At 42.8% G+C, this 13,564-nt stretch overlaps 1 protein-coding gene across 1 annotated transcript in view; it reads left to right on the forward strand.

Moving 5' to 3' along the window:
- The first annotated feature begins 2,497 nt into the window (after positions 1-2,497).
- The window catches only part of rhbdf1b (rhomboid 5 homolog 1b), a 48,733-nt gene continuing 37,666 nt past the window's right edge, over positions 2,498-13,564 (forward strand). Inside the window, exon 1 of the mRNA XM_080789589.1 lies at positions 2,498-2,855. The gene's annotated coding sequence lies outside the window, so the exon portion shown is untranslated. The remainder of the gene's footprint in view (positions 2,856-13,564) is intronic.

Genomic DNA, 13,564 nt, shown 5'->3' on the forward strand with positions numbered 1-13,564 from the left:
ATGGCCTACTTGAGTGCGCAAGTACTGCTACTATAACTAATGTCTATTACAACTGCTGTTCTAAATCCTTTAGACCCGTTATTGACCTTGTAACCAACCTTGAAATGTACCTTAGTTGCCTTAAGTTCCTCACTCTCTTCTTCAAGATTGTCATTTGGGATCCCGCCACCAGGTGGCGCAAATTCACAGGACCCCTCATGTACTCAACCATTTCATTGGATGTGAAAGCGTCAGTCCAGACCCCAACCCCACCCACTCGGTATAAAACCGGGAGTTGGGCCCGTGAGCGTCATTCCTATCAGGCTATCAATCTACCTTTCTACTGCTGACAAAGCAGAAGGGCGTCTTAATGACTCTCTTCTTCGAGTAAAACAACTGAGATTACTGAAGTAACCCGAAGTTATGTCACCATCAACAGCCAATAAGGGACCACCATTCTTACCCCGACATACATACATACATTCCCAGCTGATCACCAAACGTACCTTAGTGGACAACACTGACATACATACCCAGCCGATCACAGTACTTGCGTGCTGTGCTTGCGCAAGTAACAAGTAATAATAATAAGGAAATCGCTGTAGAATTGTGTTACATATTTGAATAGCCACTTGCTAGAATTCCCCCGCTCCCTGTCCAAAAGATTATACCGTTAAGCCACATATAAACATTATTGCTGATAATAGGCCTATGGTTTGAAAGGCTTCTGAAATTTCCAGTTTCACATGAGTAATAAAGCATGCTACTTTGCATTAATTTCAGTCCTATACACACAATTCTCGTATAAAGTTAGAGATTTATTTTCAATACCTCAAATGAAAGTGTTTTTTTCCTAAAGTTCTGTTTTTCTATTTTATTTAGAAGGAAAATAAACGGGAGCAGGATGGGTTGGCGCCACAGCCTGTGTCTCTGTGAGGAAGAAGCCCAACAACCCACGGTGAGGCCTTTAGGAGGGCCATTCAAGCCGCAAGCGGAGCCTGTGGCACCACCATGGGCTAGGGGGTATCTGCAGAACCATTACGGCTCGAGAATCCACCACATCCACCACACCAGTGCCTAGTGCTGGGAGTCATGGTGCTGGACCTGGTGAGAGCAGGAGTGGACCTGGTGAGGCGTAGGAGGGGCCCGGACAGGAGTCAACCCATGCACAGAGCCTAGTCCTTCCAGGAGGTACAGAATAGTAAATAATAATACAGAATAGTACCTCCCGGCTCCCAGTCCCGGCAGAGGAGTTGAGGAGGAACGGATTGTGTGGCCCTGGTTTTTCCCTAATGGGACTGATCGAGGGTAGCTACTGGGAAGTATGTCGGGGCTTGATCAACCCCAGCTGGGTCACCTGAGAGAGGGGTATGATGTTGGAAGACCCGAAACCCCAATGGCCTTGGGATACATCACTGAGGAATCCATCGGATACGTCCCAGGTGCATCCATGAGGTGTATTTTTGTTTTAGAAATGTGTATGGTTATTAAATGTATATTTATTGTATATGGCCTAGTGTATAGATACAATACAACCCTCAACCACATTTTTTGATTGATTGATTGATTGATTGATTGATAACAGTACAGATACACTTTATCAAAGGTTATAGAGTTGTAAGACATGGGTTACCTAACTAACAGCCAGAAGGGTTGTCTACACACCCTGACACACCTGACACACCCTGTCAACAAACAGCTGATGAAGAACTGCTTAATAGGCTATAGGCTATCATAACCTAATCTGCTGTAGGCTATAGCTACCCAAATTCAGTGGTGGAAAACGTACTCGAATGTTTTTCTTAAGTAAAAGTATCAATAGGCTACTGCAATGCACACTCTGTGCAACTAAAAGTCTGGTAAATAAAAAATGTGTAAAAGTACAAAAGCATTGGTATGAAAATGTAGCCTACTTAAAGCATAAAAAGTGGAAAGTACTCACTGTGCAGAATGTCCCATTCCACAAGTTTTCAAAAATGTATTATCTTTTGAAAATAGCAGATGGGCTATTTTCAAATGTCCGAAATTAGGATAAGTGGTTAATACATACATTTGTAATAATTATTATTATTTAAAATCGTAAAAATATAATATTTCCCTCTGAGATGTAGCCTATAGGCTTATAGGTTATAGGCCTAGTGGATAGAAGTAAAAGTACAGTACTGAACATTGGAAATACTCCAGTAAAGTAAAAGAATACCTCAAAAGTGTACTTAAGTAATGCACTTGAGTAAATGTAGGCTACTGCACAAATTGTAGTCTAGTATAGTCACAGTGTATAACCTGTAAAAATTAAAGCTTAATAATGTCATGTGTGAAGCAGCAGTCAGCCTAGCAGCGACTAGAGGGCAGCGACCTGCCTCAATAGTAAGCCTATCAAATCCCGCTAGAGGGAGACGTTGGACAGGTGAACGTTGGTGGGTTTGGTGCTTGCATATTGCCGTCTCCTCGGGTGGGCGAATACAAGAGCGACTCCCTCCCTCCCGCTTACTACGGAGTAGCCTACGGACGTCGGACAGAGACTGACAGACCATGTCCCGAGTCCCGGGCTCCAGCGCTGCTGCTGCTGCTGCTGAGGACAGCTGTTGAAGAGAGGCTATGACCGCCATAAAGAGACGTTTCATGGAACGTTGTCTGGATTTTGCCACATAGGGAGGAAGTGGACGCCTCCTGCCTGGAGTGCCTGCATCCTGGGCATATTCTCTCGGGATATACTATTACCGGTGTAACGGTGTTGCATAGGTGTATGTTATGATGAAGTGACCGATATATTTTACTCACAGTCTCACACATTGCTCGTTCCTGCTGCGTGCCGCCCGGTGTGTCGGCTGCAAAGAAGGCGCGGAGAACCCTTCGGATATTCATCCCATTTAAAGGTAAGGCATCATGGATTATATTAGCTACTAAACTCGAGCATTTCTCGTTATTAATTTTAATAGGCTACAATTTTGGAAAACAGCATCGAATTGCACTTCTTATTCTTAAATCATCTCCTCCGTCAGGCTCCGTCCTTGGTGGAAAGCCTGGTGAGGCGAGGTTACTCCGTCCTCCTTCGGTTCTAAGGGCAGGTCTGTGCAGCCTGTGCTGACAATACGGTGACAAGCACGTGTGACAGCACTCTCGCCGTCACGCTCGCTATTTGGGTGCGGTCTCCCGAGGCAGGTTGATAGCCCCAGTCAATTAAATTATGTACATGTACAGTACAGTACTACAGGCTATCTACTAGATATTATTATAACACTATTGCCTCTGTCTCCACTCTCCAGACTCCAGTCAGTTCATAAGATTGGGGCTATGTTGGAGCTAAAAAAAAGCCCAGGTGGTGGTGATTTAGGAACCAAAACTAATTGGCGAAAGTGAGAGGAACAGGTGGTTTTATTCCTCCCTGCTCGCTCTCTTTCTCTTTTCATTCCTTAATTCATTCCCTCACAGTCCTCACTCCCTCACTCTGTCACTCACACACACACACACTCTCTCTCTCTCTCTCTCTCTCTCTCTCTCTCTCTCTCTCTCTCTCTCTCACACACACACACACACACACACACACACACACACACACACACACACAGAGAGAGACATTTTAACAATTTATTTATGTCCACACAGAGGAAATTGCATAAGAGGACATAATAGTTCAGGTGCAGCAAAGTTAATCCACAAAATCAAGGCATATGTCCTCAGTCACGATACAACAAGAATGTCATGTCACCCAGCAATGCATTCCATGGGCAGTGTAGGCATCATCCATCCTAAATTCGAAACCCCCTGTGTGTGTGTGTGTGTGTGTGTGTGTGTGTGTGTGTGTGTGTGTGTGCACACACGTGTATGTGTGTGCACGTGTATGTGTGTGCAGCTGGTAAAATATGACTATGACATTTTGGGCTTGTTAATTTCTTTATCAGTTCTCTCTCTCTCTCTCTCTTTCTGGATCAGTTTGCTGTGCTAAGCACGTTTGGACATGTTGGTTAATAAACCACTTGTGACAATATGGAAGCAGATTTAATTCTGTTCCTGTGCTGCCACAACATGAAATGAAATGTAGTGTTAGGTGCATATAGACACTCCCACAGCACAGATTTCCTTGGAGGTAGCATACCCCTCAGAGTTTTCATGTTATACCATGTTCATGATTGAATCCACTTTGTTGACAAGCTGTAATCTGTTCACCATCTGCTGGCATGTTTCATGCTGCAGTGTACAGTGGCGGAATGTCCTCAGTTAATTTAAATGGGTCCACAAGGGACATGCAAGGTTTTGTTTAAACTATGGTAAACTCAGGGTTGTAATTCATTGTAGTATTGTATTATTGGAATGCTTACATTTATGCATAGTTGTGTGGCTGCGTGCCGGTATAAATATCAGATTGTGAGATTGTTGATTGGCTACTTTTTGCATTCAGCTACAGGTATAAGTCAAGCTTGAGACACACAATGAATGGTAAAGCAAAGCAAAGGTTTACAAAATAAATAAATAAACTGTGAAATGTCTAAATAGCAAAGGATGCCCAATTCATATCTTAATTTTAATATTATAACAACATTAACAATATCACAACATAGTTTTGTAACATATACAGCCCTGGTGCTCAGGAGTTTTTCTTTGTTCAAAATCTGTAATAGGCCTAATCTGGCATCGTTCTGGCTCTAATCATGGGATGGGGAATCACTAGTCTACAGAGACAGGACAGGTGTTTACCACCTTTCGGGAGATGCTGTGACATTTAGTGTGATTGATGTCTGTCATGGGATCTGTCACCTCCCATGTGAGTTAGGGTGTAACCCGCCAGAAGACAAAATTATTAAGATTTTTTAGCTCATCTCCAGTAATCTAGGATGGGATTTTTATATTATCATCTATAACCAGCCTGAGGGCGAGAAACGACCACACCCTAAAGGGCGAGGTTGCGTGCACGCATCCGCCTGGGTGACAGCAGACTGCTTGGCATGGGGGGTCAGAACAACATTATGGAATGAATTCTGTACTGGCCATATATGTAGCGTATCTTGAGTGTACAGGGTTTGATGAGGTCAGATCAACATATGGAATGTCAGAACAGGTCAGCTCCATATATGGAGATCTAAGGGTGGCAGCGGCGGCAGTGTCTTGAGTGTACAGGGTTTGATGAGGGCCCATGTAGGGCCGGGCCTTAATGTTCGGGCCTGTTGAGAACTCTAGTTTTCGCCGGCTGCCGGGCGCAGCTGCACTAATGGGGTGGCCCGTCTAGAGTTTAAATGGACAGGTATCAGTCAAAAGAGGAAGGATGGATGGGGAAGGACCAACATATGAATGTGGAGATCTAAGGGTTTGAAGTTTGAGGTGAGATGTAGATTTGCTGGCCAATATTGATGACATCATGGATCTCCATATATGGGCTTAGTATTGATAACATCACGTGATGTCATGAGGCATGACCATATATGGGGCGCTTGTGTTAATATTCATGATAGTTTAGTGAATTTGTCTGTCACGTTTAAGCCATTGGCGCTTGGGTACTGTAAGAATTGAATGTGGCAAACTGCAAACAGAATGACCTAAAAGAACATTTGAACCTATCCATTATGTGGAGTCAAATATTCCCTGAAACTCTTCCTCAATGTCCCATTCATCACAATGCTGTCACTCAGCCAAAGTTTCTCTGTGGACAATCCAGAGTTCTCTATGGAGATACTGAATCACTCCCTCTCTATTTCAAAGAGACCACAATTATGACCTCCCCCCTTTAAATATTCTTTTCAGAGTCCCCTCTCTCTCTCTCTACAGCCCACCATCCTCCCCCTTGATGCTGCATCTGTGGGCAATTACTATTAGCTCTCCATACATGTCCAGCCAACAGAGGAAACTCTTGTAGTGGCACTCACAGCACGGGGGCTGCTGGTCAGGATACAGGGATGGAGACACAGAAGAACAGAGGGATGGCTGGTGAGGAGGTCTATTCATGACTGTAGGACGGGGGCCGCGGCTGAGGGGACGTTTTATTGTGACCACGACGACCCACTTCTGTCACCAGACGGCTGACACAAAACGGTTGACTTTGTGACTCTGGTTGACTCTGTCTCTTGCTCAGTGTTGCACCAGACCCGGCGAGTGCATTGCCCCCTTAACCAGACCTCCTTGCACCCCCATGTGAAATGTGTGTGTGTGTGTGTGTGTGTGTTTTCCAGAACGGCCACTTTTGTATTTCATTACTGGAGAAATTGAGGCCATCACTGGAAATCACTGGAAACATTGAGGCAGACTTTTGTAAACACATGTTTTGATATTACTCCTCCAGATTCTGTCCAACAATCTGTCCGCAAATCGTTCACAGTATCTCTACAGTCATGTGTTCAATACGGATCTGTCCAATATTTCATATTCCATCATAATTGGCTAACATTGCCTTTCAAAGATTGCAGGATTGGCCCGTTTTGAACAAAAAGCCTCAAATCATGTTTTGTACTCCGTCCGTGTGTGTCCTTTAACTGTGCCGGAGATTAGCTGGTAACAGACGGACGGACAAACGCACACACAGTCACTCACACACGGACGGAGTGCAACACATACTCTCTCCCCATGCCTTCGGCCTGGTGGAGACAATAATAAGCATGTGCTGTTCAGCTGCTCACTTGATTATTTTGTCATTGGGCGGAGGGGTTTTAAGCATATAACCGCTAATCTCAGTCATGTCTGAACCAGCGGACAGCCAATCACACCTCAGTATTGTCATATCAGACAACCAATCGTCACTCTGTAGTGAAGACAAATCCAATGTAAAGAATGCTGAGCTATAAAGGACTATATTGGGATGGCTTTGGTACGTCATTCAGTCAGCTAGGCAGAGGCATGGTGCCTTAAGCTCAATTTTTATCGGTTTATCAGTTCTGATGTAGTTATTAAAGTAAAGCTGCAATTCATACATTTCCTACCCTGGATTCGAACCTGTGTACCATCGCTGACATTTTATAGGTGTAATGGACAGCAATAATGGACATATATACTGTACAGTATGGGAAGGCCATTTGTTTCATGTAATACTAATACCTCAGTGTCAACCAGTAATGTTCTAAATCAATGTCTCTGTACTAGAGCAGAGAGACACTTTATTATGTCATGATTTGCAGATTTAAGATGCTTCCCCATGGAACTATTCGCACTCCTGCTGCATGGTCTAAGATAAATCCCTAGAGCCATTTATTTTCTTACACTTAGCTGACTTGATATTTAATCTAAAATCTAAAAAAAGACAGTCTCCACATTTTTAAGCGGATTGATTTCCTTTGCCCATGACCATGACCATGAGTGATGTGATGTTTATGATTTGGCTACGCCAGTGGTTCCCAAACTTTTCAGGTCGAGACCCAAAAGAGAGATTAGACAAGCGTGTTGCTTCGTGCCGCGTTGTGAGCTTGTATGTAGATCAGCTATTTTCACTAGTTTTATGGATTTTCTTAGATTTGCTTGTTTGTTTTTTTGCCAATCCTCACAATATTTCACAAATAATGCGCACTTTGACAAGCATTCACGAGTGATTTTGCTAACCACCACTGAGCCAGTCCTCGCATTGCCAAAGAGCTTGTAGTATTCCACTGTGTGCAACACTATTGAATTTGTCATATTTTTCATATCATTCAGTATCTTAGGCCGGGTACAATAGGATACATTGCCTGGTGCAGATTTCCTTTGGATTTGAGGGTCACATGTTACCCTCAAATCCACACATGCATCCACACACATACCCTGCGTGTGTGTGTGTGTGTGTGTGTGTGTGTGTGTGTGTGTGTGTGTGTGGACAGAGAGAGAGAGAGAGAGAGAGGCTGTTTGTCTGAGGAAGACAATTTGGCAGAGAGAAGGAAAGGCTTGGCCAGTTTTATTTCAAATCATACGTAAATTATACGGATTAGATATAGTCTAGTCACAGAGTCAGACTCACAGGGGTAACTCAATGGCAATGGCAAGAAAATAACTAATTTATACATTTGACCGTGTCGCTGATTTTCAACTGTTTCACTTTTGATAATGTGTTATTTTGGACGCTAGCCAACCCCCTGACACTCTTCACTAGCTATCTGCTCTTTACTGTCTGCGTTTCCCTCTCCTTGCTTGGCTTGCTCTGTCTTTGACACACTTTCTCACCGTGTCTCCACCCGATGCCCCTTTCTCATCATTTCCCCATCATCTCTCATCCTCTGTCCCTCAGGGCATTCTGACACCTGCTACCACTTTATAACCTTTATAATCGACATTGGCCAAGTCTGCTTAGATGAACTCTGCCCAGTCCTGTACCTGGCCAAGGGGAAACTAAATCGTTATACCCTTGCCGGAGGGACTCCAGCTGAATGTGCCACAGAATTATCCTAATGGACCTTTTCCACTCCTATGGTGTAATAACATCCCCATATGGTGTAATGTTGAGTAAGACTTTTAATAAGAAGAGGAAAAATAAGTTGTTAAGGGACTTTTCTCGTTGTTAGTATAGTGGAGAAGAGAGGATGACGACATGTACCACAGATCATTGGTCAGATTGGAGCATACAATGAAGTCTGCTGTATGTACTCTGTGTGGTTAAAGTAACAGGGCACCCACACAATAAAACCATTTAATGAGTTGAAATACAACATTGGCTGTTCTATGTTGGTTAAGATCCCCTACGCCTGAAAGCCAACCAAGTAAATATCAATAATTCCAAACTGTATAATGTACAATATGTACAGATATATGTTCAGAATGACACATTCATTGTCTTTGTAAAAACATAGGAAGTGTTGTGGGCATTTATTTCAAACACATTTATCATTCATAACATACGTTGATAAATTCCATTCAGTCATAGATAACTGTGCATCATGGCCCTGAAGTTACATGAAACATAAAGAATAGTCTGAATGGTCCACATTCACGTCACTACCCCTCTCTGGAGGTCCACGCACTGAAAACCTTTTAACCCATTTTGTTTTAAACATTATGTTATAATTTAGCTATTGAAAAATATCAAATCTACAAGCTCATAGCGTGCCACCGAGTGGCGCGCTACGAGCTTGTAGATCTGCTATTTTTTTTTTTATTGTGAAAATGTGGCACAAATCCTGACAGAAAACTGCCAGGAAGACATTTTATAATTTTCGACGTCAGGCCTAAATGGGTTAAAGAGGTAAGAGGCCATGCAGTCACGGACACCACCTTGCTCGGTGGAGCAGAGTCTTGCTCAAGGACACTTCAGAATCAACTTTATTGCAGGTTTACATTAGTGTGTGAAATTAGTTTTAGTGCTTCGACATGATAACAGGAGAAGCCGGGGATTGAACTAGGAACCTTCAAATTGTCAGACAACCAGTCTACCCCCAGAACCACTGCAGCCCCATGTGAATGTACAGAGGAATGAGGAGAAATTGAATCTGGGTTGCTTGAAAAATCAGGCCCAAAGTGAGTAAATGTTCCTCTATTTGCATTAGTCATTATTAGGGCGCTGATGTACAGATTATGTACATAGCAGCAGTGACTGTGGTTTCATAAGAAAGTAATCTAATGTGTACTGCCAGTACAGAAGGTAAACAAAATGTTTGCAACAGCCAAATATGATTGATTGATTGATTGATTGATACTGTAGGTATGTTTATACAGAAAATACATTACATTAAAATACAGTATTTATACACCACATAGCTAAAAGCTTATTTCCATATGCATTACACATTACGGATTGCACACATACTCTAATAAACTCACACTTTGGACAGTATGCTGTTCAAACACATGCGTGCACAGCTTGCACGCACACACGCACACACGCACAGTCGCACACACACACACACACACACACACACACACACACACACACACACACACACACACACACACACACACACGCAGGTAGTACTGCTCTTGGCACAGCACAGCAAGCCACTCTGTAAATACTGTAGGCCAAACTATGTAAATAGGTATCACATGTTGTTTAGATGTGGATGGGATGTGTTCTGTTCAATGGAAGTAAACTGGAAAATCAAGATCTGACTTTTAGTAAGAGGGCTGAGGGCTCTGGGCAATACTGTCAAGTTCTTTAGTAGAAGTACTGTCGATGTTTCAATCTGCTGTTTGTAGTGTATATTGTTGTTGATACTTTTAAGTGATTCTTATAATCTCAGATTAACCTTTATAATTAGTTGTTTCACAGGAAGGCAATGTCATGGATGGTAATGGATTTGTTTTGTTTTCAGGTTAGGGTTTGCCTGTACGTCTTGTCTGCACGGGGGGGGGCTTAAATGTCATCCCTTTCTCACTTCACACAGTGTCACGTTGTCTTCTTCTCTCTCTCTCTCTCTCTCTCTCTCTCTCTCGGCGGCCCCCCCATGTCACGCAATGCTATTAATTCTTCTCCCTTTCCCACTTCTCCTCATCCTCTCACCCCTTTCCCCTAGTGTCTTCTCTTTTCATTCAGGCAGATGACCACAGATGTTGTGTCACGTGTGTCATATTGAAACTCTCGAGTTTCAATATGGCGTCCCTGGTTTTATCGGTATCCTAGCAACCTAGGCTAGAGCCATTCTTACTTTGGCGAAGAGCACGAAATGACGAGATATCTCGTCATCTGAAATCCAACAGTTCACTGCTATTGATCTCTGATCACATATCTCGCCAATGGCAGTGAATGTGTTGTAACAAGCTCGGCTCCAGGATGAAATGACTGAGGGGCAGTTTAAAATGGCGAGGGGGCACACATAACTTTTATATAGTGAAACAATATGTGCATAAAACTTAAACTGAGGGGGCAGAACATGCAACTGAGGGTGCCAAGCCCCCTTTGGCAGCCCCGTGGCGCTGAGACTGTATTGTAACACGGCAGGCTAGCAACTGCAGCTATTCAAATTAATGGGTGTCACTGTGTGTTAGATTTAGGTGTGCCCAGAGCCATGGGTGTGCCAATGTGCAAGCATAGACAGTAGTCAGCAGCATTGTCAATGCAGAATTACCCACATCCAGTGTTGTAGTGAATGAATGAATGAATGAATGAATAGTTTATTTCAGTACTGACATTTTCATGTTTAAAAGACAATTGTGTTACATGATCAGGTTTAGCACCGAAAAGGTGTAGGCTGAAGCCAAAGCTTATTATGCCTACCCTTTTTTAAGAGTAATAATTTATTAGTTACTGACAAAACAAAAGTGCTACTTTTAGAAGTGGGGGGACTCCCCATAAAACACGTGCGCGCACACATGCATGCGCATTTGCGTGCACGTGCGCAACGCGCACAGACACACTATTAAAACATGCAGACGTGTATAGCCTATTTAGAAACAGGGTTTACAATGCTTGATCGTTTCCATAAAAGTCAAAACAAAATTAATTTGACTTGAGAAAAATGGGGGGATGGCGTAGTTTGTTTGACTTTAAAGCCCAAACCACACCAATGGGTCACCAAATGCATGGCGACCGATTGGTGTGATTTAGGCCATTGAATTGAACCAGTTGAATCACTTGGGTCGAAGTGCAACAGGACATATCACACTGCTGGGACGGAACGCTAAAACCGTCTCGTCCCCTTCGACCCTTTGGGGTGGTTTGGGCTTTACATTGGAGTGATTGGTTGAACTTGGTTCACTGAAAGAACACTGCAAGCAAAATGCATGCCAAGTGGGGTCAATCACAGTGCTTATTTCCTATTGGTTGACACCCAGTCTGTTCACCAATGCTTCAGATGTGTTGAAAGCGTAACTCCGCAACTGTGAACTCTACCCGCTTGCTCCCATAGAATGGAGACTTCTGAAGCTATAGTGTACTGTAATCGACAGTGCCCTTATGCAGCCTGCCATCTTTACCGTGTTCTAGGTTTTAAGGACTACAACATCAGCCTTATACTTTTAAAGAGAGGCATGGCCTATTGAGCTCGTGAAACCCTACACCCCAGCTAGAGCTCTGAGATCTGCTGATCACTGCTGGTCGACCTAACTACTAGTAAAAGTACAAGCACGGGGCAAAGGCAACAGCTCCCAGGCTCTGAAGAAGCCTGCCCTTCTATATTAGATCTGCCCAGTCTATAAATGTCTTTAAGAATCAGTTTAAGACTCATTTATTTCCTCTGGCTTTTAATCCCATTTGAGTCCATATAATGTTCCTTTTAACTTTCTTTGTTTTTGAGGAGCGCTAGTCCCTCCTATATACAGCTTTTGTCCCACAAGTCTCATAGTTTCCATTGACAATGAAAGGAGACATTAGCCTCAAATATCACTTAAATTTGTGGCAACACAAACATTAAATGCCTTTGACAATGAAGGGAACCAATCACGTACATTCAGTTGTTCATGAGATGATGTATGATGCTGTATAATGATAAGAGCGCCCCTCACTTCACACGGGTGTGATTTTAATCTTTCATGCTTATATCTGCTTCCTGTGATCATGTCAACATTTCTCATATTGTGTTTCTAGCTTGTTCTGTGTTGCCTCTGATCTGCACAGCACTTTGGTCAATCTTGGTTGTTTTAAACTTATAAATAAAGTTATAAATGAAATTTCATTTGATTTGATTTGGACGGTGCTAGAAAACTATATAAGATGCTTGAAATTATGCTTAAATTTACTTTAGTGAATGTGCACTTCCAGAGTAAGCAAGTAGCCAAGTACATACTGTATGTCTGTATGCTTTCTCTAATGCTTGCATGACTTGTCTGGGGAGGGAGACACAGACAGGTCAGAGGAGGACTAAGTTGGGGTTTGAATAGATGCCAGTCTGCGTGACTTGTGGTGTTCCAACTTCCAAGCCACTTCCCCAACAAAGCACATGTACAGTATGTATGTATTACAGGTTAGTGGTCCTCAACTGTGAACCGAGAGACTCATACTATTGCTGGCTTTCATTCTAGATAAACAATATAGACTAATAACAATCAGATTCTACATTTAGCTGACGATATGATGGTGGGAGTTCCCTTATGCCTTGACAACTAGATGATCCATCCTCATGGGTTCGTCCTAATTTGTTTTTTGAGCGGTGCTAGCTGCTCCAACACTGAGTAATGTGTGTAGCAGTCTGTGTCTATTAGTCTATTTCAGTACGAAATAGGTCCTTACTGTATACTAAATGGCATACCTGCACCACTTACTTCAACACCTGGGTAGGCACCGCTCACTTCACACTGGGTGCGATTGTTTTAAAATAAATATGGGATAGAGGAATAGAGAAGTCCTGTGACTGGTGATCCAATAATATTATATAATATTATTATCACTAATATATATTAGGGTATGGCACAAATTCTGATTGAATAGATTGTACCCTGTTCTTTACTCACTCAATAAACAAAAAGATAAAAAAGAAAAGAAGAAGTCCTGTGACCGGACAGCCAGGGTGTCTTGTGGTCAAACCTGTGACTGTGAATGGAATTTGCTACGTTGTGGAATAAAGAACAGAAGCAGTGTTTCTCCTGGACAGTTGGGGACCAATTAGCTACAGTACCAAGAGTGGAACACACACATTAATGTAACTCTGTGAGCGTTTAAATTAACTCTCAGAGTTGAATGGGAAATTCTCAGGGAAATATTTGTCATGCCGAGTACAAAGTAAAATCCTCAGGGTCCGTTTGCACAGACATTTTACTGTCTAGTTACTAGTGT

The sequence above is a fragment of the Protomyctophum bolini genome (genome assembly GCF_963924005.1).
Source record: "Protomyctophum bolini genome assembly, chromosome: 18".
In the NCBI taxonomy this organism is placed as follows: Eukaryota; Metazoa; Chordata; class Actinopteri; order Myctophiformes; family Myctophidae; genus Protomyctophum; species Protomyctophum bolini.